We start from the raw sequence: 22,811 nt of genomic DNA, 5'->3' as shown, positions 1-22,811 counted from the left end.
TCATTTAGGAGATTATTTGTATTTACTTATTTTTAAGTGAAATGAATGGCCAACGGTGTGTACTCTTAGTTACCCATAAAAGGGCTTAGGTTTTGGGGTTGGATCACTGTGCTTGGGAATTTGGGGAGGATCCTGTCAGCGACTGGTGGGCTCAGAAGCAAAATGCGAGGCTTGTCATCTTAGTGTAATAGTTTCAGGGGGCCACTTACGGGAAGCAGAGAGACGTGGGAAGCCACAAGGGAAGATCTGGGCCTCAGCCAAATTGCTCTGTTTTTAAAAACCTATTTAGTTAAGATTATTTAAAAATAGAGTACAATTTCTTTTTTATCGGGGGGCTGTTTATTAAAGAGTGAGCCAGGTTTTGTGGCCATGATTTCCGGAAAAGAGCATTTGCTCATAAAATTTATTCTCTTAAGGAGGAAGTGGGAAGGAACATCATTTGATGCTGTGCGCAAGGCAAGTGGCAGGATCCGCCCCTCCCAACCCTGTCAATGCGTTTTTTCCAGTTTAGCAGGCAAATTCAGGGTCGCCTAGAGGGCAGAGCACACAGATGAGGGATCCCCAGTGGGTCCCGGAGGGGCGCTGCATAACACTGTGCTTGAGGACCAGGTCGAACAAGGTGGATGCAGTGTCCTACAGCTTTCCCAGGAAGATGTATCCAGAGACCAGATGGGAAGTGGGATTTTCACTTGATCAGTATCCAAGCACTCAGGGCAAGCCAGATGCTGTAGGAAGCTGGGTACTGAGGATCAGATGCAGCCCATGACTTTGAGGAACTCACAGTCTGGATTCCCTGCCCCTCCAACGACCATGGGTAGAGAAGGATGCAAGAAAGAGTACTTAGCAAGTGCTTGGAATGTTGCTTGCTTTTTCCTCATTATGACCTGTCTGAAGGACTGAGTCTTTTCCTTGTAAATGGCACATAATTGGTACCCAGTGAATAACTGAAAGAATGAAGATTGGGATTTAAAAGGAATTTTAGTATTTATAGGCTGTCTTAAAATAGAATATTTGCTACTTTGTTTTTTTTTAAATTATTTTCTATAAATCTTAATGACTTCAAGGAGATGGGTTTAGGCTTGCGGGCTGGAATTAAATATCCTCAAATATGTTGAATCCGTGCCCTGTGAAAAGTAATTTCCTCTAAATAGAGACCTCAGATATATATATATCTATATAGATCTATATCTATATAGATATATCTATATCTATATAGATATAGATCTATATCTATATATAGATATAGATATATCTATATCTATATCTATATATATGTATCTTTATTGGGAACCAGGAGGAAACTGAGGAAATTTAGGTGAATTTCATAAATCATGCTATGAGAGATTTTCCAAATCAAGACTAGAAATTGGTTCCCTTGCTCAGCTACCGCCTGTTCTATAACATGGCTCCTACTCCTGCTGAGAGATTAGCTCACGGCTGAGTTTTAAGATGAGACACGATATTCCAGATTCAGGCTCAAAAACCTGTGTGATCCCCTGAGATATCGTCAACTATTTGGGAAATGAAAAGTGCTAAGAGTTCTGTTTACGTAGACCATAAGCATAATTTCTCCATGTGATTTTCCAGTGAAGTTGAAAAAACATATTAGTGATCTTTAAGACAATACTAACGTAGGTCAGTGAAGGAATTCTCTAGTAAGTTAGTGTCTGCGTTCTGTCCAGTCCATAAATGCAGCTGTTCAGGTTGCTGTTAACGTATTTGTGAGAAAATATACTCTAACTTATGAAGTATTGATTTAAAGTAAACTTTACAAACGAGATCCAAACTCACATCAATTTGTTTAGCTAGCAAACACTGTGAAAATTATCTTGAAAAATTAAAAACTTTTTCGACATTGTGTCTAGAGATTTTGTTAAATTTAATTATTAATTCTCGTGACTTTATTTAAATTCTTTTGAATTTTCTACAAATACAGTCATGTCATCTGTGAATACCTATTGCTCCGTTTTTTTTTGGGGGGGGGACAGATTCTTATAAGTTATACTTCTTTTTCTTGATTTACTGTACTGGCCATGACCTCTGGTAGAATATTGAACAGCAATGATTAACAGAAGTCATGATTGTCTCTGCCAGTCTCTGAAAGAAAGCATTCAACATTCCACCAATAAGTCTAATATTTACTGTACCTTTTTTTTGGTAGATATTCTATATTATAATAAGGATAATCTTTTATATTCTGTTTTCTAAGTTTTTTTTATCATGATGGATATTAGATTTTATTAAATGCATTTTCTGTATCCCTTGGTTGATCATATGATTTCTTTTTTTGTTGGTTTGTTTAATAGTGTATTACATTGATTGACTTTCTAGTTTAAAACTAACCTCACATCTTTATAATATTATTTGTGGTGTATTGTTATTGCTGTATGCGACTGAATTTTGTTTGCTAATGTGCCCTGTAGGATTTTTTTCATATGCTGTTATAGAGGAGTTTGGGCTCTACTTTTCTGTTTTCCCTTACAGCCCTAGTTTACTAAGGGCTTTCTATTTTTATAAGGTCCTAGGCTATAATCAAGGGACTGTCGTGGTGATTAAACTTATTGACATTCACACATTAGGACTTAGCTTAAGCCTAAGTGTGGGTGTGCAGGTGACAGAATTCAGTGTTCCTTCATTTTAGCGGGACTTCAGATCATTTTGTTCTTTAACTAGCATTGTGCAATGGGTGATACATACACATGTACACACCACACTATGTATCTATATCTATATTTGTAAAACTATGAATATGACCTTTTAGAGATAACTGCAGGCACCCTTTAGAAACCACTTTTTCAGTATTTTTAACGGTCATCATTGTTATCATTATCGTCATTACCACCAACAACAACAAAAACAAATAGCTACTACTTAATGAGCATTTACCATGAGACAGACATTGCACTTAGTCCCTAAAGAGTACGGTCACAAATCCTTACAACTGTATATTTCACAGATCAAGAAAGCAATGAATTTCTGAAGTTCATATAGCTTCAGTTTCAATGATCCGTGATTTGAATTCAGATCTCTTCACTTCTCACAGGCTTGGACCTTGGAGCTTCTCACACTCTCTTTTTCTTTTTGACCTACTCTCTTTTCCTTAGTCATCTTAACCATTTCTCAGATGTTAGTACATATATGTCAACAACTCCCAAATTCATATCCCTAGCCTGGGCCTCTCTCCTAAACTACCTATTCATATCCAGTCGCTCATTTACCCATCTCGAGTTGGATGTCTTACAGATTTAACATGCCTAAAGCTTAACTTCTCATCTTGCTCCCTTTAAATCTACTAACCACTAAATCACTAAACTACCTCAGAATAAACCTAGTAAGTAAACATTTTAAATTACTTTTAAATCTTTAGATCAAAAAACAATAAATAAAAGGAAAAACATACTATATTCCCAGATGAGAATGCTTAATGTGCCAAAAGAGTTTTCTTGAAATTATCTACAAATTCTAATATGATCCCAATTAAAATAAAATGGATTGCTAATAAAGTTTGATAAGCTGATTTTAAAGATTATTTGAAAAATTAATATATTATAAATGCAAAGGAAATTTTGAAAGAAAAAAGGAATTTGACTTAGCAGTATTTTAAATGTGCCAAAAGTTAGGTTTATTAAAATAGAATATATATACACACATGCATACACACACATATTTACACACATATATAATATCATATATGTAAGAATAGACAATATATACATAATTATATATGTAAGTAATGTAAGATAAAGTTGGTATTTCAAATCTATGTGGAAAGGATGACCTATTTGGTAAATTACTTCTAGATATTTGCAACCATTTAAAAAACTATAAAGGTATATCCTTACCTCACCCCAAAAGCTAACTAATATCAGATAATTGACAAATCGAAGATCTATATTTGAAAATAAACAAATGCCTTGGACTTATTAAATACTGATATGATATTATAAAAAATAAAAGCCTCTATACAACAAATGACATAATAATGAAAGTGAAAAGATAATTGGAAACCTGGACAAAATATTTATCATATATTTAACAAAGAAACATTAATGTCTGGAATAAAAAGCTTAAATTGATATGTTTAAAAAATAGAAAATTGGAAAAAGGATATGAATAGGCAGTTTCAAGGAGAAAGAAAAAATACAAACATGAAAAGTAGTTAATTCTTGTGGTAAAAAAAAAAATTCCAAGTTAAATGACAGTTAATTTTTAAAAATCCAAGTTAAATGACAGTTAAGATTATGAGCTATCATATTTTGTGGACTCCTAAGGAAAAAAATACTTTGAAAAAAGCAAGTCATGGTAAATATATGAAACATATGATATATTACTAACAGTAATAGTCAAAATGAGTGAATTCTATTTGGAATTTTAGTCGTCGTTACATTTTATAATTTACAATACATATATTTAAAAGTAATTGCCACATACCTTTTTTTTTTATATAACTGCAGCATCGTTTATAATAGCAAACACTAAAAATAATCCACATGTTCTTCAACAGAAGTTGTTTAGGTTATTTATAATACATCCTCATTAGGGAACAGTCTATAGAGATTGAGAAAAATTAAGTAGAACTGTGAATACTGCCAAAGAAAGCTCACCAAATATATTGGTCTGTGCAAATTATTGTTTTAAATCCTATTATCAGTTAACTTTTATTTTAAACATTTTAATTAAGCTTATTGTAGTTCATTTATATCCACTTTGAGATATAATTGGTTTTCCTTTGGTACTTGAGGAATTAACTTTCACTTGCACTTTCTTTTAGTTTGGACCATTATAGCACTTCTCCCCTTACCAGGATTTTGTTGATAAATCTAGGATTTGAGATCCATAATCGATATTACATACCAATGCTTTTAAACCATATTTCCAATAATTGTAATTTATTCTTCTCAATAGATTTTAATATTACATATCAGACAGTCCTTTTCATGACTTGGGTTTTGACCAGTTTTATCATTCTTTAACTTTTTAAAAAATTCAACATTCGTTAGCCAACATAATTTTTATGTAACATTTTGACAACTGATTCTTGGAGATAGAAGGACTGAGCATTTTCATATATGTGGCATTAGTTTCTGTTTCTGTTTGGCAGTATGAATTTTCAGTGTGCACATTTTTTTTTTTTCTTAATAAAGTCTGTAGATTTTATGTGTGGGTGTGTGTGAGTTTAGAAAGGAAAGTCTGGAGCACCCTTAATTTTTTTTTATTTCTTTCTGTCTTTTGGATTTTGGTCTTCATTTGATTTTAAGTCAGCAGAATATTTATATCTTGCTCACTTTTCACTAACTTATTGAACTGTTGTTACACTTACCAACATAGCTGGGTGTAATAGGCCTCATGTCAAGTGAAAGAATCCACATTGGATTCCATTTAAATCAAATTCAAGAACAGACAAATTATCCTATGTTGATGATGTTGGTTTGAGGGCACCTTCAGCAGAGACACAAATATCATATATATCGATCTGGATGGCATTTACGTGCATGTACATCTGTGTAAAAAATGATCGATCTGTACAATTAAGATCGGGGAAATGTGTTGTATAACTTACACTCTCCTTTTCCAGATACTATATTTTTACTGAATGAATTAGTGAGAGTTAATGAAATTTCAGTCATGACCCACAGTGCTAAACTGGTTTTCATCTTTTATTTATTTATTTATCTATTTACTTATGTATTTATTTTTTATTTTTGCAGGGGGTACTTTTTTGGGGTCCTCTATCATTACAGAAGAGGCACAGCATTGGGTAGGCATCTTGGGTTTTGGAAACGAGGCATAATAGAGTTAGATGTGATTTCCCACCAAGTTACTGGGAAGCCTGAAAGACTGCCAGCTTTTAGGCGGGGATCACACCAGGTCATGACACGCTAGCTGATTCCAGCTGCAGCCAAGCCACTCACCCCCTTTTGCTCTTATGAACTATCTTATGAACCAATATTGCTCAAAGTGTCGGTAACAGACGAGTGAGCTGTCCGTTTGCTGTGGCAAGCCTTTGAAGGTCAAATCACTGCCGGATCGCCTGGGGTTTTCAAACAAACACACAATCTCTTGAGCAAGCAACTGTCTCTTTTTCAAAGTAGTTCTTGGATTCTTATTGGATGTTAGGTGAGCCTACAGTAAGCTCAGACCAACTGTGGCTCCCAAGCCAAGCTGGACTACTTTTGTGTAGCCCATGAGCTAGGAATAGTTTACAATTTTTAAAGGGTTGAAAAACATGAAGAGCAGAATCTTTTATGGCATGTTAAAATTACATGAAATTCAAATCTCACTATAAATAAAGTTTTTTTGGAACATCAGAGCTCATTTGGTTGCCTATTTCCTGTGGCTGCTGTCTCATTCCAACGGCAGCGTTAAGTTGACGCTACAGACTGTATGGCCCGTAAAACCTGAAATGTGGCCCCTTAGGGACATTTGTCAACCCCTTGATTAGATGTTTAGTTATGGGTCCCCAGGTACCTTTGCTGACTAGACTTCCTGTCTTCCCGTCATGTCTTGCGTGTTATCTGATTCACCTTGGCATAAAATTAAGAGTTCCTAGCAGCACTCCATTATAAACTGGAAGTGTGTTTACAGAATTGGGGTCATGCAGGTTCTGATTTTGGGAGTAAATTGCATAAGCTGTTTCCCATTTTCAGCATCTTACTTATCTTCAGTGTCTCCTTCTAACTCACGTCTATGGCCACCTGGAAAGTTAACCATTGATTACTAATTCAGAAAGGAAAGTAAATCAAGCCTGTTTTATATGTGGTTCTGCCTAAAAGATTAGCATAACCGGAAGTGGCCTGAGGGAGTACCAGAGCCTCATTCAGAGAGGATGCTGGAGAAGAGTGGAGAGGGAAATTCTCCCTATTGGTGGAACATTGGTTATATATCTCAATACTCATTTTTCTTGAGGAAATGATAGCTTGAAGCATTTACCACAGCCATTCATTGGCAGTAGCTAGTCATCTGACTCACAGTAGCTCAAAATATAAGAATATTTATGTTCCATATGAATGCTGGCCTAAAACAAGCTAAAGTAAGTGAATCAACAAACATTAAAACATTCTGGAAGGAGAATTTTCCTCCCAAAAGGGATAAATGTGGGTGAGCCCCATTTTCCAGTCACCCAAGTGGTTTCCCAGTGGGTTCAGCTAAATAGCTATAGTGTCAAGGACGGAGGCTGTTGTGTGTCTGCAACTTTACCTCATAGACACTGACCTATCTTCCTCTACTGCCCAGTGCCCATTCTTTTACTCATAGAATCCAATTCTGAGCCCCAGTCATCTATTATGTTCTTGAAAAATCCTGTCAAGCTCTCTGGTAGTATATTGGTCATATTTAACCCTAACCATAGAAGAGGTAATTCTGACTGAAATAAACATTTAATTATCTTTTGATTTACCTTCCCTCCTTCTCACTTTTTAAATAATACTGTAACTCAAGGACCTACTGGATGCCTTGTATGTCATCATGGTCTCCCATGCTTGATAATTTATACAATATTCTTTTTTTTTAACACATTCATTTTATAGCAAAAAAAAGTCATTGAATGAATGCCTTATGTAGCCCATCATCCTGAAGGAGCCGTCATCGCATAATAGTGGGACGGGGAATTAAAGATCAGTCATGGTGTTAGCTGGAAAAACACATTCTTGGTACAGAGTATGTTCTGCATAAGTAATCAATATGTGTTGTCGATTCTCCCATAGCTCTAAATGATGGGGCAGGAACGTAAGAGGTGGAACTGGGAATGGCATCTGTCGTGATTCCTTCTCATTACCCAGCTGCATACTTTCTGCTTTCCATCTTTGCTAGTCTCGCCTCTGCTGGTTAATAGATTTTAGTACAAAAGGAAGAATGCACTCACCAGGGGATCTAATTATAGTCCCGTCGCTCCTGCCAGACCATGTCAGCTTCCTCTTAACACCAAGACAACAAGCCAGAACAGGGATTATGGTGTTGCCTAGAGTGATCGTGTCCAGCCCTCCAGGGAAAATAGGGTTGTTGCTAACTAATGGGGAGAATGAAAAGTATGATTGGTACAGATTCCCTGGAACAGGAAGCACCTCCTACTGTTACTACTGTCAAACGTTAATGGTAAACAACTTTAACCCTATGTTGTCAGGACCCTGCATATTCAGACCCGTTAGACATAATGATTTGGGTCACTTTCTACAGGATGCCTCTAAAGGACCAAAAGGGAAAGTCTACAAAGAGAAGAGTCATAAATATCAACTACGCTATAGTGAACGATTGCACATTTTAGTCCTGGGGAATCTACTTATGTCTCTTTCCTTTATGGGTTAATTACATAGCTACATAATTTAATGCCTTCTTTCAATAAAGAGCATAAGGGTGATAGATATTGAATATTGTGGTAAAATCACAACTACCTATAGGAGAAAGCGATATCACCATGATATGTCGAAATCGTAGTTAGGTGGCATAACCAAAGGTATTTTAAAAACCTCTTTCTTTGGGGAGCAATTTTGTCAGGGTTAAAAATGTTTTTTTTTTTTAAATCGTCGATTGGGGAGAATGTGTGTTTGGATGTTGTTCACTGAAGGAGTGACCAGTATTGACGTTTGTCAGTTTAGCTGCACAGCGTCAAATGCGCTTTCTGTCTTTTGAAGTTCTAAGTGATGGGAGTCAGAAACTGAACGAGGAAAGATACTCTTCCTGCCTCCTGACGGAGTGTGGGTCCATAACTAAACCGCAGTCCATCACTTACTCCACCCAGGAAGTTCAGGCTTGTGAGAGTGGCGCAGGTGAAGGGTCTGTCAGAGGTTACCTGCGCAGCTGCGGCAGAGTCATGAGTTCAGTGACAGGGTGGCCACTCCCTGGGATGTAGTCTTGTCTCCGATGTTCCTCTCTTGATGCCAGCATTCCGGTCAGTTCTGTGAGCTACCTGGTTCTTTTTTAATCAAGTCCTTTTTGGGTTATATTAGCCATCATATTCTGTTATTTGACATCAAGATTTCTGCCTCATTCAGCAGATCTAATCGGCAAAAGTCTAAGAGTGACAAACATATAGAAAAACAGGGTCAAGGTCAGTAGCTTGCAAGAATCTTAGGTCTAGAGTTCAAGAGAACATGATTTGTTCTCAAGACTAAGAACAAAGAACAGCTTCATAAACTCAAGATGGGACCACTGGTTCCTGAGGCAACAAGCTATGCAATAAGACAAGGGAGACCGGAGCATCAGTGTGTATAGAATGTGTCCATCATTTTATTACATGAAGCATCCTGTCATTGATCACATTTGATCATTCCTTTAATCCAGCGATTTTCACAGTCTGGTCCCTGGCTGGGGGCTGGGGAGGGGGTGTTCCTTTTCGGTGAGTCTGTAATGTCAAAACTTTTTCCATAACAACAGTGAGAAATTATTTGGCTTGTTCACTGAGTTGACATTTACTTGTGGAGCAAAAGCAATGGTGGCCAAAACCGTTGCCACTTTAGCACGAATCGAGGCAGTGACACCAAGTTATTCTAGTAATTATTGTAGTTTTCACCAGCATGCACTCTCAAGAAAAAAAAAAGAAAATTTTGCTTAGGTTGTCTTTGATAAAATGGTAAAAAAAAAAAATTGTTTTTATTAAATATCTAACTTTTGAGTATGTAGCTCTTTAATATTCTATGTGATCAAATGGGAATCACACATAAAGTGCAGATTCCTAGGCTTTTCCCATTAGTATCGCAGTGATTTGTTTTACGGCATCCCTTAAATCAAAATAAATAAATAAACAAAACTAACAGTTTCATTTATTAAGTAGTTAAGTCCAAACAATTTAGTAGCCTTTTGAAAAAATTACATGTATATATACACACACACATACATATATGTGTGCACATGTGTGTTTGTGTAAAGAAACAATACTATATGTCATTAATAGAAATCAGTAATTACCACGGGGATGTGCCTGTTGGTTACTGCACCAATTTTTCAAATCTTGGAATCGCATGGACTGCTCATGTTGAGCTCTTTTCGGATGGCATGTTGATTTTTGCCTGATGTCCAACAGCTGTTGGTGTGTCTCTCTTGAAAATGTAAAATGTCTGTGGGGCTCCTGCGAGCTCTTGATTCTGTAGGGGTTCTCCAGCACCCAGTTTGAGAAACGTGGGCATAAACTATTTCTGCGTCATGCAAGGTACAGTATGCAAGGAAAAGCACTATGAATGAAATATCCATTCAAAAGGCAAATATAGAAATAGATTTCAATTCATCAGATTATAAAAAGTTTGTTGATGTGGATTTAGATGTCACATTGCAACTAGTCTTTAAGAAGCTGCTACTTTCCTGGGTTTAGCAGACCATCTGTAATTATCTGAAATGGATCCTCCACCCTTTTTCAAAACCATGTGTCTGGAGAGGCTGTTTTCTTCATGTATTTCAATGGAAGGAACATATTGCAGTAGGTAGAATGCAAAAACAGTCATGAGAATTACCTGTGTTCTTTTAAGCCGGGTAAAAAGATGTCTCAAAATGTAAAATAATGTTACTTTTCTCATTAACTTTTTTGAAAAATAGGTTTTTTTTTTCCGTAAAAATATTTATGTTAATATGTAATACAATTCTTGTTTTTAAAAGAATTAACATTTTTTAATTCTTAGTTTTGACTTCTAATTAAATACTGATAGGTAAAATCCACACTTAAAGAGAAAAGAGGCTCATCAATAGTTGCTAAGATTTTAGAAGTTTTCAGAGAACGAATGTTCGAGAACCGCTGCTGTCGTCTTTTGGACTCGGTAGGAAAGGGTTCACTACCAATGAGGAAATTATGCTCAACGAGGTTAAAAGGACACACCCAAGGTCACAGAACATAGCCAGAAGAAGAGTCAAATGTGAATTTCTGTCATTTCCCTGTGTTTTACATTGTATAGTTTAGGAAAAAAGTAAAAGCTTAATCATGCAAAAATAGAACAAGGGTCCACAACACAAGGCCAGCATGGATATAGCAGCAAGAGCTACTTAAGTCTTTGACCTTGAGCTGTTAATATAGTAGAAGCTACAAAGCTCGAGTTGTGTGACTGTTTTGCTGCGGGAGAATGGAACGGATCAAACCTTTTACAGACAGAGCAAGGATATGACCTGGGCCCTCGAAATGCCAGCAGACATGACCTTGAAAGACTCACTGGGAATAGTGACATGAAAGAGGTCTACGTGTCTGAAGGCCGCCCTTCAGCAACACTTAACCTGCAGTGAAGCCACCGTCCGTCTTCACGTTTCCCGAGGCCCCAGTAGTTGCTGGGTCATTCTAGCGGGGTCCTGGGCGTGTGTCAGAGGGTGACGGGTCATTTCAGGACGTCGTTCCCCATCAGAGCAGTCGCTGGCGGGGGCTGTCGCTTCTCACAGCTTCTTCATCAGCAGCTGCCAGATAGTGAATGACCTCTTCTTAACACTGCTTTTTAACTTTTTAAATTATTGTTGTTATTATTTTATTTTTGAGGAGGTGAAGACAGAGAGGTATTCAAGAACCACATTAGCAAGAGAGTTCAAAAGCCAGAGAGTCCTTGCAGCCTTCAGAACAGAAGACACTTCTCTAGGCCGGGCTCCTGTGAAAGAGACCTGTTTTTGTTCTTCGCGGGATGTAGCAGGGAGAACTCACCCCCAAAAGGTTTTCTGGGGCTGTCCTATTATTGAAAAATCAATAACTACACGAGATAGGGCATTAGGCCATATTATGAGACCTAAATTACAAATACCCTTTAACGTGTATGGAATCATGGCTATTCCTGGGCAGTCGATCTTGGCTTTATTACGTCTCTCATTCCCTGCTATACATAAACATAGTAGCTCTGGATGCATTCAGAAAGATGGGTTTCAAAACAAACGCCAACACTCAGAACCCAAACAGCCAAGAACATACGATTCGTAGTACCAGGCCTGCATACTAGTGAGGGACGAACTGTGAAGGGGTACCCAGGTTACTGCACTTCATATTGTTAAAAAAAAAAAAAAAAAAAAAAAAGGCAGGCTGCTTCCGTAGTCTCCAAGAGTCACTGCTCATAAATAGCTACGTGTTCTAAGAATAACTAATGAAGACCAAAGTAATAGGAGGCAAAAATGTCCTTTTCTGACCATTATGTCTGTAATGAGTTTATATATATCAATTTACCATGGTTCCTAAGATTTCACCATTCTTTGTTAACGTAGGCTAAAAATGAAAGGTTCCTGTTAAAAACTCGCTTGCTACTATTGAAATGCTAGCATATTAACTGGGAAGGAGATTATTAAAGCAAGGTGAGGGAGAAAGTAAGGAGCTTGGTGTTATGGGAAGATAAATGTTACTGTCTATAAGATGTATTGGGAGTTAGGGAGGGATGGCAAATACGTTAATGAACTACGGTACAGTTTCTCCATCGCTATGGTTTGAAATCAATCGAGGTGGACATTTGCTCCCTGGGAGTTACGTGTACATGGGAAAAAGGCATATTTATCTCTGTCCAGAGGTAGATATGAACAAAGGGAAGCTTAAGCAATATGCTTAGCCTCCAGGTTTTCTATTATTAAAGCTTCTTTAGAGCCAACATCTGGATGACAATATATGTCAACAGCATAGTCCTTTACTCCCAACTGTGCGGATGCGATTACAGTGAGTCAGAGGGCATTCCTGGTTCTCCAAAGCCTCTCCCGCAGAGTGAAAGTGACACAGGTGAATGTAGAATATTCGACGAGCCCTGCATCAATAACATCACACACTTAATTGTCCGTTAGTTATTCTTTCAGTCCACAAACATTTACAGAGTACGTACCTACTTCGTATTAAGCTCTGGTTAGTGAGTCAAGTTTCAGAGGGCCTATGGCTGGGACGAGCCAGATGGCAGAGGGACTCTCATGGCTGAAGAGCTTGGGTGTCAGCCTAGAAACAATGGGAAGCTGTTGGAGGATGTTAAGAAGAGTGACATGGTCATGTTTTCGTTTTAGACAGATCAGCGGAACTACGATGAATATAGGTTGGGAAAAAAGCCTGAGAAGAAGGAAAATTAGGAGGCTATTTCAGTTATCCCAAATAAGAGGTGATGCGGTCCTAAATGAAGGCAGAAACAGTAGGGCTAGAGATGAGGGACTGGGAATCAGAGACGATGGAGTTTGGTGCTGGATCGCCAGTGAGGGGCCTGGTAGCCTTTTGGGGTCATTGCCCGTTGCAATTATACTGATGGATTTTAGCCATAACAATGCCTCTGGCGACTAATTCTAGACAGGAATTTGGCAATCTAAGGTACGCGATTACAAATGGAAGGGGGGCTTTAAGAACCCGGAGCCATTCCTTACCGCCGCCATTCACTCTGAGATGCCAAGTACTGCTATTGTCAGCTTCCACCTTGGGGTAAAGAATTCTGGGAATCTCTTGCCTCAAGTCTGGAAAATCAAGGCCATACATTTCTCTGCACACAGTAAAGCCATGCCACAAGGCCTCACCAAACACTCCTTACCCCCTTCAGCGCTCCATACGTCATTGGTTGTGACTTAGGCGCTCATTTCACTCTCAGAATGCACTAGGTCAGGCTCTTGAGCAAGTTATTTGATGAAACTTTCATTATCAGCCTCAAGCTGCAAGCCTTGTAGGGTGCCATAATGGCTCACTTCTAAGAGTTCAAATTCAATTATGTCAAATGTGGTACAGTTTAGACATCAGCCGAACTTTGGGGTGAATTGTTAATAAAGACTTCAGTTCCATTTTCTGATGTTTGAACGTTGGCATCTTTTAAGCCTCATCCTTCCTTCTTTCTATTCTGTCCCACATCTGGGCAAAGCAATAAGAAAGCGGAGTGTTCTCTACTTCGGTGCCAGCAGGAGATCTAAACCCCACCAACGCCCTGGCGGGAACCCTCACCAGAAGCCTACTCTGAGATGCTACAATTATCCTGCCTTTATTTCGCTAAGCATTTGCACATAGGTGAATTCACACCAGTGCTTCCAATTCGAGCCCCCAGACCACAGGGATTCTTCTGGCCTGTGGTGTTCTCCTGCAGCGAGGACCACGGCTCCCATTGCCTATCTCGTGTGCTCATTCTCTTGTTGTGAAATCGATGCAGTGACCCTCCGGCTGCCTCCTCAGCCCTAGCCTCACAAGTCCTGGTCATCTTCTTGGTCTTTGTCACCTCCTTGGCCTGGCTCTCGTGAGCTTCATCAGGCCTGTTCACCTCTCCAGCTGCCTCCTGGGGGAGAACCAGTATGTAATTCCTGAAGAAAATAGGGAAAAAAAGAGGAAGACAAAAAAAAAAAAGAGGAAAATTATCAGAAATCTCTTTAATTCATTGTTGGACTTAAAAGTGTTTCTACATAGTTTGAGATTAATTTTGTTCTTTTGTGTATAGACTCTAACCATGGTAATTATAAGCTTGGCTAAATACTTGACTCTGATGAGTGAGGGATGCTAATCATTGCGTTGGACCGGATATAGAGAAAATGGAAGACCTGGCTGAAAATGTGTTCGGCATGAGTAAAGGGGAAAGGAAATATTGTTTAGTGATCATCTACTCAATACCAAGCACTTTTTCATAATGTAGGTAGTGATTATCAATCCTGATAATGATGCTCTATGATAGCTGTCATTATTTCCATTTTGGCAATGAGCAGACTGAGCTCAATTACCTGCCCCTAAGATCACAGAGCCAGTGTGTGACCGAACCTGGATTGGAACCTAGGCTTTTCTGACTCCAAACATTGGCCTCCCCCTCCATCCCCCACCATTCCTACCATTTCTTACTCTAAGGGATTTCATGTTTAACAAATAAGTAAATGTAAGAGTTGAAGCACTGATAATTCTGCTTTTACTGAAGAATGACAGAACCTCAATGTCTAAAGAAGGTCATCAGAATGTAGGAAGTGGTGATGATAGAAAGTGTGTGTTGATTTTTTTAAATTTCTCAGTGGTATTTGGAGTCACCTTTGAGAAAAGACTTAGAGACTGCATTTTCTGGCAGGTGCAGAAAGAGAAGTTATTCCTGGCTCCATTCTGCCAAATGCAGAATCTTTGCCTGTGGAGATAAGGATTTTTTTTTCTTAACTGCATATACTTCATAATAGACTAGATTTTAATGCTAGAGCAATTTCCAATATCTGAGAAAGAATTGCTTATCCTAAGTTGGCTGGATTCTACTACCTGTGGTGTTTTTCCCATTAAAAATTATTTTATATATAACCCAAAGGCACTGTTCCCCCAACCCGTCCACAGTATAAGAGTGCATTTCATATTTAATGTCAAAATAATAACGTGAGAACTTCTGACTTAATTATCCTTCTTTATGCCATCTTTTTACTCTTTCTGAGGGTTCTTTAGGATGCTAACTCACGTGTGTTCAGAAAGGGATCCTACATGGTTCTCTGCTCATGTTCATCTCACTATTTTCAAATAAAAAACAAGCCGGGTCTTAGTAAACAGAAGCTTTATTTGAAAGGATTATTTCAAGGACTATTTAAAGGTTGTTCCCCTCATCATCTGGTCAGAGACTTTGACTACTGTAATAAGTAGAACTCTGTGACCATGTAATCAGCAAGGTTTATGATCAAGGTTTAGGCAAAAGGAGTTTTCCCTTTAATAGGAAATAAACAAGGCCAGAAATAACCAGGCGTGTGGAAAGGGGCTGAAGGGTGACTTGATCAGATAGCAGGTCACAGAATGTTTGACTCGGAGGTCAGCCGCTTCTTGAGGAAGTGGGTGGGTATTAAGGAGAAGCTCTATCTAATCATTTGCGAGACGAAGAATGGTAATTTGGAGGTTCTGTGTCTGGTCCTATCACATGTGAACAAAGGAGCACCTGTGACTCTCATATAAGTCATCTAGGGAAAGATGTTTCTTTGCAGCGAGCTGTTTCCAGAACACAAAAGAATGGGTGGGAGGTTTCTTAGCCAGGGCTGTTTTATAGGATTGCGGCACTAGGGTAAAATTCAACATTGTCACCACATTCTTTACTTCTGTGTGATCCTCGTGTTGCTCAATACACTTGGCTTCTATAGATAACGCTGCTGCCGCCACGGCTCTAGGCTCCAGAAGGTGACTGTCCTCAGCCACACCTTCCCGAGTGTGGGAAGAGTTCCCCTGGTTCACCAGAGCACAGCTGAGACCGGCTTTGCATTTCAGTAAAAATGTATCGAAAGATGGGAGAAGAAAGAAGAAAGGCTCATTATGGAGAACGCGTCATGACAACCATGTCTGGTTATTTTTAGTTACAGGTTCAAGTTCAGACTGCCTTTTAGTTAAAAGTGCAGAAAGTCAGCCTTCATTTCCTGTTTCAGGATCAACCTTTTCACAGGATAATACAGTGGGATTATTCACTTAAATAACGTAAAAATCTGGCCTTACTCAAAGAGTGACCTTGCCTTTGGGTACCAAGCGATGCTATTTAGATGATTAAACCAACAATAACTACATTGCACAAAGCCACATATGGAGACTATTATGTCCTGTTAATATTTAGCCCAGTCTTATCTTTTTCACAGCATCTCCTCCAGGACGAGGAATAAAATACAATGGTGCATCTTTGCCCTTATAGAGTCTTTTTCATTTCAGCTTGATTCTCCTGATAACTTCTTTCCAGAGAAGAACATAGAAAACTTGCTAAGAATAAGCAATTATTTATAGAACTAGTAGTCTAAGTTCACCTAGAGAAGAAAACATTTATCTTCCAAAAAAAAACCACACACACAAAGAAACATTTTCTGGAACGTTCTGCTCTCATGGGGCATCGCCAACCTAGGGAACTCCTGTTCATCTTTCAAGGCTCAGTTTCAAAATTCCTGTGTCAGGAGAAGCTCCCCAGCTCCCCGTTTAGTGATCTTCTGCTTACAGATTCTCAAAGCACTTTCTACTTCCTCACTGCCTTTAGGATGTATATCTTCATAAATAATTTGTGTAATTTTTGCTTATTTTCTCTCCTATAATAGCCCATGAACACCATTAGGAGCTTATCTCATTTATCAATTCCGTAACTCACCCGGCATAGAGTTACTGTCCATAAATATTTGAGTGAAAATCTATAGAGAAAATTTCTGATAAAAGATATATCTTATTTAGGAAAAAACAAAAAACAAAAAAAACAGTGAAGTACTGGGTCCAAAGCCTCGTCATTCACATTGAGGTCGACCTCACTGTTCTTAAATGAAATATGTGAGATCCGACTTATAGTTACATAAACAGATATAGCCCAGCGCGCGCGCACATTCTCTCTCTCTCTCTCTCTCTCTCTCTCTCCCCCGCCCTCCCTCCCTCCCTCCCTCACCCTCACCCTCTCTCACCCCTAGAACACATCTACTTCCCGACTTAAAGGTAAATTGGAGTCTCCACTCTTCAGTAGAAAAAATACGCAAGAAATTTTAAAACGACAGTTTTTCCAGCTTCTATACCCATCACGGTGTTTAAAATAATAGCTTCGTCTCAGCCAGGGTCTGAGGTTACATGTTATTTTCAAAACTAATGATGTATAGTGTAATCTGAGCTCTGGAAATGATAATGCTTATATTCATCTCATGATTTACCATTTTCAGAGCAATTTCATGTTGGCTCATTTAATCCTCATGAGTACCTTTTGAGAAAAAAAAAAAAATTCTGCCCAGTTTAAAAGTGAAGAAACTGCAAACAGTATTCATTGCTTGACTTGCCCAAGGCCGAACAGCTGAGAACAACAGTTGGGCCTCCAGCCCAGGTCTCCTGATTTTAAATCCATTGCGTCTGCAGTGACTCCCCAGCCGCTGAGTCAACAACAAGGGCGACTTGGCCTATTTCTATCTTAGTTTAAAATAGATTGTATGTCTTTGGCCTCCTTTTTTCAAATGAGAGCCATCGGTCGGGTTTAGCACAAAGTGGATTCTGTTCTTTGGCACTGAGCCTTGCTGTTCAAGGATATTCGGAGTTGGAAAAGATCTCAGCAGTTATTCAGTCCAACGCAACATCCCCGCCATGTGGCCGTCCCACCTGAATTTGAATGCCTCCACTGACAGAGAACTCACTCTTTTACACATTCTCCTGCATGAAGATATGCTGGCTTAAGACTTATGTCAGCTATGAGAGAAATGCTGTAATCATCCTTATTTTGTAAAAGAAGAAACTGAGGCACGCAAAATTTAAGCAATTTGCTGAAGGTTACATATCTCGTATTTCTAGACTTCGGACTCAACACCCAGTGGGCTAAGTGACCCTCCGCAACCGAGCAGTCTACTGTTGCAAATGAGTGCTCTCAGCCTTCCATGCTTTCTGATGCTAATTTGAACGAACTCAGTTGTGTGTCCAAACAGATGAGGATTAAGGAAAGAACCATGTCATTTAGAGATTCAGGCTTTGGCTTTGTTTGCAGAGCTTGACTGTGACAAGGCAGGATTCATCACATCCAAAGGAAATGTTTTGGCAAATGCCTCCTTTAGACACTCCAAGCCAACACAGGGAGGTTCTGGAATTGCTCCTTTTGGTGTAAGGCAATGATCAGAATCAAGATCTCTATCACGCTTTATCGCAAACTTTCTTTTGGATTCTGGGGTGAAGTCCCTCCCCAGTGTTCAAGGTACCTGTCCTTTGGGATCCCCTAGTGATACAGTCTGGAATGGATAAAGGACACATTCATGTTCCTTGTGTCTGAATCCAGCCTAGCTCATGAGCTGCCTATTTTTTAATTTTTTTTCAGATGCAGAAAACTAGATTTTGCAAATAAAAGTCAGTCATTTTTAAACCCAGTCTCATTTGGGTAACGAGAACGTGGTTCCATCTCAGTCCCTCGGTGCTCCCACTCTTCCCCTGGGGTGGCATCACGGTGTAGGCGTCTGTGTTGGCTCCAGGCTTGGGCGTGGTGTGAAGGGAGGTGGGCATAGAGTCTCGGTGCCGTGTGTGTTCTTACGAGCCACCGCTGAGGTGTGTCTCATTCTGTGTTGGCCACAGCCTGTCCCTCCTGGGCCTGTATCACCTGCTGGCCACCTCATCATGGCCTCCATGTTGTAACAAACTCTGTCTCCTTCTTGTCCCAACTTGGAGGGCTCTTCCCATCTGCTAGCATTTTCAGACTCTTTTGGATGCTCCTTGTGACAGATGGGGCTGCAGGAGATTCCAAGGTCCTTTCTCTGGGTCTCCTTGTAGCTGTTTCTCTCTCTGGCTCCTTGCAAAGCACAAGGATTCACTAGGTGGTTTGTGACAGCCCCGAGCTAGACCCCAAAGTGAATATAAAGCAGTCCCCCCGCCTAACCCTCCCCGCATCGAGACACACATATCTCATCACCCGTGTGTGATACAGAACTTTATCTTTCCTTTCCACGCAGAGCTGGCACGCAGCTCGCAGGTGAGCCTTTCCTCTCCCCTGCTCCGTGGTTGATAGAACTCTATATTCTGAGTACATACTACAGTTCTTGAAGAGCTAAAATCAACAATGGCAATGACAGTGGCAAAAATCCTTTTCAATTCTCGAAGTCGTTAGGCTGGAATGTTAAATGAGGCTTTTCCTATTGTCACAGAATTCTGGCTGAAGCCCCGAACCCGGAACAGTAAGTACTGTGACATTCTAAATAAAGCACCAGGCCACTGCCAGTCATCTCTTCCAGTGGTCGTGAAGACACAGTGCCAGACATGTCTCACGATCCCCTGTCCTATGCAACGAGGCGACTAAAAATTTCAAGGGAATTGGCTAGAGGACAAGAAAATGTTTCAGTGGTAGTTATACCTGAAGTGTTTCCCTTTTACTTGCTCAGGGAGAGGGGAGGAGCTCTCTGAGAGAATCATCTAGAGAGTTCTAGAGGGTCAGCAAGAAAGGGACTGAGACCATGCACCCCCGGTGGACATTCCTGAGCTGAGCTGCAAAATCCACGATCACTGCATTGCAGCCTATCAGAGTATAGAGCTATGAGGTTATTCTTAGGGGAGCTTAATACAGGTGGCCCGGTAACCATAGAAATGGGTGCCTGCTTCTCGCCCGGAAGTAGCAGATGATTGAAGCCACCGTGATGGCCGGGCAATCAAGGGCAGAGCACCCTTCCTACTGCTGTTCGGTGCAGCAGGATGTGGATGTTTGAGAATGGATGCTATGGAGAGCTGCTGGACTCAAGCCATCTGTTAGCTATCCAATAGGGTGTCTTTTGGGGACAAGGGGACATCAGCAGAGTCCACGGGATGTGTTCCCAGAGACAGAAATTGAGGAAGGAGGAATTAACTAACGGTCCAATGGTCAATGTGGAGACTCTCTGCAGCAATGAGGTTCTCGCAAGAGACTCTGGGAAATCCACATACGGGCCCTCGGAAGAACGTGTGTGTGACAGCGGCATGCCACGTGAAGGACGCCGTGGGCCAGTCAGCACTAGCGGAAAGAGGACCATGAGAGCAGCACCTAAGAAATGACAAAGAATGTTTGCCGTGTCCGATATTCCTACCCACCTTTCAGCAAGACCTTGAGGGGAGAGGGCCGCGCTCTCGGTCCCTGTGCTGGGTCACGGACGGCGGAGTACAGCGCTTTCATTCCGGTGGGGGGGGGGCCTTTCGGTTACTTCCCAGATGGCCATTTGTGATACCGAAAAGAGAATCTTATTTAGTAAAACAGGACTTGGTTTTAAAACCAAGAGTAGCCATAAAGTCGTGGATTTGCTTGGATTGTCATTGAAGAACAGGACATTTATGTGGAAGAGATTTTTTTTTTTTTTTTTTAACTGCACACCGAGTAATAGTAGTTTAGTTACTGGCTCTGCACCATAGATTTTCAAGATCTGTTTAGGAAATCAAAGTTTTAAATGGTGGTTCTCACTGGAATCTTTTGTGACCTCCTTATTTTTATAGCCATAAGTCAGCTTCACAGACAGCTGACGGTGGAATGGTGGTGAGAAAAAATTACCAAGCAGGAAAAACTATCCATTAATATTTAAGACTATTTTTTCTCTACGTGGGAACAGCAGTCTACATGCTATCCAAGATTTATTTTTTAATTCTAGCATTCTGTTCACGGTAGCGTTGTTACTTGTTTTGATGAAAAAGAGAATTGAGAAGAGCATTCGTTTCTCTCTAGATCCCTTTATCTTTGCTGCTGCTGCTGCTTTTCTTCTTCTTCCTCTTCCTCTCCTTCCTCTTCCTCGTCTTCTTCCTTGTTCTTCATCCAGCTAGCAAATCGATCCCAGATTATTCACTTTGTACAGGATTTGCTGGGAACCGGGATTAACATCATCGCCTCTTCAGATGCTTCCCTTCAATGTTGACATCATCTGCTGGATAGATAATTGCAACAGTATTTAAATGAGTCTTTGCACCCCAACCCCAGGTTCGTTCCCTCTGAAACGTTCCCCACATCGCTGCCAGCGACCTTTGCAAAGCTTTGTCTGATCCTTCACTCTCATGTTTAAAACTCCTCAAGGGCTTTCCACTGCAAGATAAAATTTAAACCTTCTATCTAAGAACTTTCTCTTCTAGTCTTCATATTCAAGCACTTGTTTACCCTTTTTATTTTCCTCATCTACACGGAACATTTTATTTTCAGAAATGCCAAAGATTTGCTTCTTCTTCTGACTAAGGGCCCCTCTTTCCCTGTCCCCACTCTCCACCCCCACATGCACACCCCCACTTTACCTCCTATGTGCCAGTACCCAGCTCATTTTCGGTCCTCCTTCAAGACCGCAGTTTGCAAATTCTTAAGCAGAGTTATTCATCCCCGTGACCCTACGTTTTCTCCTCACTCCTATCCTTGTACCTCTAGGACAGCCTTTCTCATTGTGTATTTTTTTTCACTAATATTTGCACATCAAAGGCAAATGCAAGGTTTTCTTCATGATTTTATTTCCATAGCCTGGAACAGTGCCTGCAGGATTCTCTGATTGGAGAATGACGAAATGAAAATAGTTCGTCTTTTTTTCAGATATATTCAATAAAGCAAGATTCAGACTACCACAATTACTCGAATGAACGAGGATGTAAAATATCCTCCTACAAAGAAGGTACTTAATTTTGGTGGTTCTTACACCTCTTGAATCGCTCTTGTTTTCTTAGTAAGTTTTATCAGAATTTTAAACCAAAATTCAGGCATACCTCATTTTATCGCGCTTCACAGATATGCTGCTTTTCTTTTTTCTGTCTTTTTCTTTTTTTACACATGGAAGGTTTGTGGCAACCTTACAACAAGTGTCTATTGGCACCATTCTCCAACAGCATTTGCTCACTCCGTGTTTGTGTGCTGTATTTTGGTAATTCTCACAATATTTCAAAATTTTTTATTATTATTATTATATTGCTATAGTGATCTGTGATCAGTGACCTTGATGTTACCACTGTAATTGTTTTGGGGAATCAGGAGTTTTGCCCACACCAGACGGCAAAGTTAATCGATAACTGTGTGTGTCCTGAACTTCCCCACTGACAGGCCATTCCCCCATCCCTCTCCCTCTCCTTGGCCCTCCCTATTCCCTGGGACACAGCAGTATTGAAATCAGGCCAGCTGATAACCCTACAATGTCCTCTCTGTGCTCAAGTGAAAGCGAGAGTCATCCATGTCTCACTTTAAATGAGGATGCCTAGTGAGGAAGGCACGTCAAAAGCTTAGACAGGCCAAAAGCTAGGCCTCTTGTGCCAGTTAGTCAAGTTGTGAGTGCAAGGCAAAAGCTCTGGAAGGAAAATAAAAGTGCTACTCATGTGAACGCACTGATGATAAGAGAGAGAAACAGCCTTATGGTAAATGCAGAGACAGTTTTAGTGGTCTAGATAGAAGATAAAACCAGCCACAGCATTCCCTTAAGCCAAAGCCTAACGCAGAGCAAGGCTCTCATTTCTTCGTTTCTGCGAAGGCCGTGAGAGGTGAGGAAGCTACAGAAGAAAAGTTTCAAGCTAGCAGAGGGTGGTTCATGAGGTTTAAGGGAAGAAACTGTCTCCA

The 22,811-nt window shown here is 40.0% G+C and overlaps 1 long non-coding RNA gene across 1 annotated transcript in view; it reads left to right on the top strand.

Moving 5' to 3' along the window:
- LOC107510849 overlaps positions 1–22,811 on the top strand; it is a 245,938-nt gene that overhangs the window by 36,056 nt on the left and 187,071 nt on the right. The gene's annotated exons all lie outside the window — the stretch shown is intronic.

Source organism: Rousettus aegyptiacus, unplaced genomic scaffold (genome assembly GCF_014176215.1).
Source record: "Rousettus aegyptiacus isolate mRouAeg1 unplaced genomic scaffold, mRouAeg1.p scaffold_m13_p_7, whole genome shotgun sequence".
Classification (NCBI taxonomy): domain Eukaryota; kingdom Metazoa; phylum Chordata; class Mammalia; order Chiroptera; family Pteropodidae; genus Rousettus; species Rousettus aegyptiacus.
This window is presented reverse-complemented; position numbering and strand designations above follow the sequence as displayed.